The sequence below is a fragment of the Hordeum vulgare genome, chromosome 5H (assembly GCF_904849725.1).
Source record: "Hordeum vulgare subsp. vulgare chromosome 5H, MorexV3_pseudomolecules_assembly, whole genome shotgun sequence".
Lineage (NCBI taxonomy): Eukaryota > Viridiplantae > Streptophyta > Magnoliopsida > Poales > Poaceae > Hordeum > Hordeum vulgare.
Window position 1 is genome coordinate 503,890,656 of NC_058522.1, and position 5,515 is coordinate 503,896,170.

The following is a 5,515-nucleotide window of genomic DNA, read 5'->3' on the forward strand; positions in this document are numbered from 1 at the left end:
AGCACAAAGATCCATCAGCATGGAACTTCTTCATGCATTTTACACCAACATGACTCAAGTGGCAGTGCCACAACTAAGTGGTACTATCATTATTACTTTGTATCTTCTGGCACCAATATTATGAACATGTGCAACACTACTATCAAGATTCAATAAACCATTGAAGGTGTTTATTCAAGCAAATAGAGTAACCATTATTCTCTTTAAATGAATAATTGTATTGCAATAAACATGATCCAATCATGTTCATGCTTAACGCAAGCACCAAATAACAATTATTTAGGTTTAACACCAATCCCGATGGTAGAGGGAACATGCGACGTTTGATCATATCAACCTTGAAAACACTTCCAACACGTATCGTCACCTCGCCTTTAGCTAGTCTCCGTTTATTCCGTAGCTTTCATTTCGTGTTACTAATCACTTAGCAACCGAACCGGTATACAATACCCTCGTGCTACTAGGAGTACTAGTAAAGTACACATCAACATCATGTATATCAAATATACTACTTTCGACTTTGCCAGCCTTCTTATCTACCAGGCATCTAGGGTAGCTCCGCCTCAGTGACAGTTCCCCTCATAATAGAAGCAATACTTAGTCTCGGGTTTGGGTTTAATCTTGGGCCTCTTCATTAGTGCAGCAACTGTTTTGCCGTTTCACGAAGTATCCCTTCCAGCCCTTGCCTTTCTTGAAACTTAGTGGTTTTACTAACCATCAACTATTGATGCTCCTTCTTGATTTCTACTTTCGCAGTGTCAAACATCGCGAATCGCTCAAGGATCATTGTATCTATACTTGATATGTTATAGTTCATCACGAAGCTCTCACAGCTTGATGGCAGTGACTTTGGAGAACCATCACTATCTCATCTGGAAGATTAACTCCCACTTGATTCAAGCGATTGTCGTACTCAAACAATCTGAGCACACGCTCAACGATTGAGCTTTCCTCCTTTACTTCATGGACAAAGAGTCTTGTCAGAGGTCTCATACCTCTTAACAAGGGCACAAGCATGAAATCACAATTTCATCTCTTTAGAACATCTCTTATGTTCTGTGACGTTTTCAAAATGTCTTCGGCGCCTTGCTTCTAAGCCATTAAGTATTTTGCACTGAACTATGGCGTAGTCATCGGAAACGTGTATGTCGGATGTTCACAACATCCACAGACGACGCTCGAGGTGCAGCACACCGACTAGTGCATTAAGGACATAAGCCTTCTGCACAACAACGAGGACAATCCTCAGTTTTACAGACTCAGTCCGCAAAGTTTGCTACTATCAACTTTCAACTAAATTTTCTCTAGGAACATATAAAAAAAGTAGAGCTATAGCGCAAGCTACATCGTAATTCGCAAAGACCATTAGACTATGTTCATGACAATTAGTTCAATAATCATATTACTTAAGAACTCCCACTCAAAAAGTACATCTCTCTAGTCATTTGAGTGGTACATGATCCAAATCCACTATCTCAAGTCCGATCATCACGTGAGTCGAGAATAGTTTCAGTGGTAAGCATCTCTATGCTAATCATATCAACTATATGATTCATGCTCGACCTTTCGGTCTCTTGTGTTCCGAGGCCATGTCTGCACATGCTAGGCTCGTCAAGTTTAACCCGAGTGTTCTGCGTGTGCAACTGTTTTGCACCCGTTGTATGTGAACGTTGAGTCTATCACACCCGATCATCACGTGGTGGCTCGATACAACGAACTGTCGCAACGGTGCACAGTCGGGGAGAACACAAATTCGTCTTGAAATTTTAGTGGGAGATCACCTCATAATGCTACCGTCGTTCTAAGCAGGATAAGGTGCATAAAGGATTAACATCACATGCAATTCATAAGTGACATGATATGGCCATCATCATGTGCTTCTTGATCTCCATCACCAAAGCACCGGCACGATCTTTTTGTCACCGGCGTCACACCATGATTCCATCATCATGATCTCCATCAACGTGTCGCCATCGGGGTTGTCGTGCTACTCATGCTATTACTACTAAAGCTACATCCTAGCAATATAGTAAACGCATCTGCAAGCACAAACGTTAGTTTAAAGACAACCCTATGGCTCCTGCGGTTGTCGTACCATCGACGTGCAAGTTGATATTAACTATTACAACATGATCATCTATTACATCCAATATATGCATCACGTCGTTGGCCGTATCACATCACAAGCATACCCTACAAAAACAAGTTAGACGTCCTCTAATTGTTGTTGCATGTTTTACGTGGTTGCCATGGGTATCTAGTAGGATCGCATCTTACTTACACAAACACCACAACGGAGATGTATGAATTGCTATTTAACCTCTCTCCAAGGACCTCCTCGGTCAAATCCGATTCAACTAAAGTTGGAGAAACCGACACTCGCCAGTCATCTTTGAGCAACGGGGTTGCTCGTAGGGATGAAACCAGTCTCTCGTAAGCATACGAGTAATGTCGGTCCGAGCCGCTTCGATCCAACAATACCGCGGAATCAAGAAAAGACTAAGGAGGGCAGAAAATCACACATCACCGCCCACAAAAACTTTTGTGTTCTACACGAGATAACATCTACGCATGAACCTCGCTCTGATACCACTGTTGGGGGAACGTCGCATGGGAAACAAAAAATTTCCTACGCGCACGAAGACCTATCATGGTGATGTCCATCTACGAGGGGGATTTCAGATCTAGGTACCCTTGTAGATCACACAGCAGGAAGTGTTAATAAACGCGGTTGATGTAGTGGAACGTCCTCACGCCCCTCGATCCGCCCCCCGAACCGTCCCGCGATTCGTCCCACGATCCGCTCCGATCTAGTGCCGAACGGACGACACCTCCGCGTTCAGCACATGTACAGCTCGACGATGATCTCGGCCTTCTTGATCCAGAAAGAAAGACGGAGAGGTAGATGAGTTCTCCGGCAGCGTGACGACGCTCCAGAGATTGGTGGTGATCTATCTCAGCAGGGCTCCGCCCGAGCTCCGCAGAAATACGATCTAAAGGAAAAACCGTGGAGGTATGTGGTCGGACTGCCGTGGCAAAGTTATCTCAAATCAGCCCTAATACCTCAGTATATATAGGAGGGAGGGGAGGGACCTTGCCTTGAGGCTCAAGGAGCCCCAAGGGGTCGGCCGAAGTGGGAGGAGGAGGATTCCTCCTCCAATCCTAGTCCAACTAGGATTGGAAGGTGGAGTCCTTCTCTATTTTCCCACTTCCCCTTTTTTCTCTTTGATTTTCTTTCTCTCCTGTGCAGGGGCCTTCTTGGGCCTGCCCACCAGCCCACTAAGGGCTGGTGCGGCACCCCTAAGGACTATGGGCTTCCCCGGGGTGGGCTGCCCCCCCGGTGAACATCCGGAACCCATTCGTCACTCCCGGTACATTCCCGGTAATGCCGAAAACTTTCCGGTAATAGAATGAGGTCATCTTATATGTCAATCTTCGTCTCCGGACCATTCCGGAAACCCTCGTGATGTCCGTGATCTCATCCGGGACTCCGAACAACATTCGGTAACCAACCATATAACTCAAATACGCAAAAAACATCGCCGAACCTTAAGTGTGCAGACCCTGCGGGTTCGAGAACTATGTAGACATGACCCGAGAGACTCCTCGGTCAATATCCAATAGCGGGACCTGGATGCCCATATTGGATCCTACATATTCTCCGAAGATCTTATCGGTTGAACCTCAGTGACAAGGATTCATATAATCCTGTATGTCATTCCCTTTGTCCTTCGGTATGTTACTTGCCCGAGATTCGATCGTCAGTATCCGCATACCTATTTCAATCTCGTTTACCGGCAAGTCTCTTTACTCATTCCGTAATACAAGATCCTGTGAATTACACTAAGTCACATTGCTTGAAAGGCTTGTGTGTGATGTTGTATTACCGAGTGGGCCCCGAGATACCTCTCCGTCACACGGAGTGACAAATCCCAGTCTTGATCCATACTAGCTTAACGGACACCTTCGGAGATACCTGTAGAGCATCTTTATAGTCACCCAGTTACGTTGTGACGTTTGATACACACAAGGCATTCCTCCGGTGCCAGTGAGTTATATGATCTCATGGTCATAGGAATAAATACTTGACACGCAGAAAAACAATAGCAACAAAATGACACGATCAACATGCTACGTTCATTAGTTTTGGGTCTAGTCCATCACATGATTCTCCTAATGACGTGATCCCGTTATCAAGTAACAACACTTGCCTATGGTCAGGAAACCTTGACCATCTTTGATCAACGAGCTAGTCAACTAGAGGCTTACTAGGGACAGTGTTTTGTCTATGTATCCACACAAGTATTGTGTTTCCAATCAATACAATTATAGCATGGATAATAAACGATTATCATGAACAAAGAAATATAATAATAACTAATTTATTATTGCCTCTAGGGCATATTTCCAACATACCCAACATATTTGAAACACCTGGCTCTTCAGTGCTGACCATCAGATAAACTTAATAATACCTATCACATTCTGTAGTACGATATACCATAAAAAATCTCTTGCAAAATTTGTTCAGCAATACAAAGGTTAATTGTTTTTTACTAGTTATGTAGGAGAACACTACCCATTAACTAGAAAACACACTGACAACGTTGAGATTACAACATTCCTATCTGGTTAATTAAATTCCAAATAATTGACAATTTTATCATGATTTATCTTGCATGATTTAGAAAAGATAAAACACAAACTGAACAGAAATTACAACACCCGCTCGTTGACATGGTAGCCTATCACTCGGAAATACCTATTAATCAAAGACTGTAACATTCTACAAGGTACTTATTCCGGTCATTTTTAGTTTGCATATAAATTCTTTCCGAAATCAAAGTATATCTACTTTGACCTAGCATCTAAAAAAATATCATCATTCACAATGTCAAACCAATATTGTTAGATTGTTTATGAAATGTAGTTTCATAGTATATATATTTGGTATTGTAGATGTTGATATATTAAAGTTTGCTTAACACAAATCTAACACGCGGAATAAAAAGAAGCGAAGGGAGTATGTGAACTAGGGTTGTCATGGGAAAACATTGACCCAACAAAGATTACAACATCCTTGTGAAGTTTGCACACTAAATATATCTTAGATTAAATAAAGGTTACAACATCAGCATATCTTAGATTAAACAAAGATTATTGTTAGAGTATCATGGTTGTTATGAAAATATAAGATAGCGTAGGATATATTTAGCTTGTCTTTTATTCTAAGAAGGTTTTATGTAATCTATATATATGTCCACGAGGCTCAGCAATACAAAAACGATTCCACCAAACCCTCTGTTCATCTTGCATGGTATTGCAATAACGATCCCGCCAATCCTTCCTTTTTTGTTCCTCTTGCATCGTATTACACCAATGATTCTGTTGATCCTTCCTTCTTTGTTCATGTTGCATGGTATTACAACAACGATTCCACTAATCCCTTCATATTTCTCTTACAATTACAACATCCAACCAGGTATGCAAGCTATGGATATCTGTAGCATCCCGT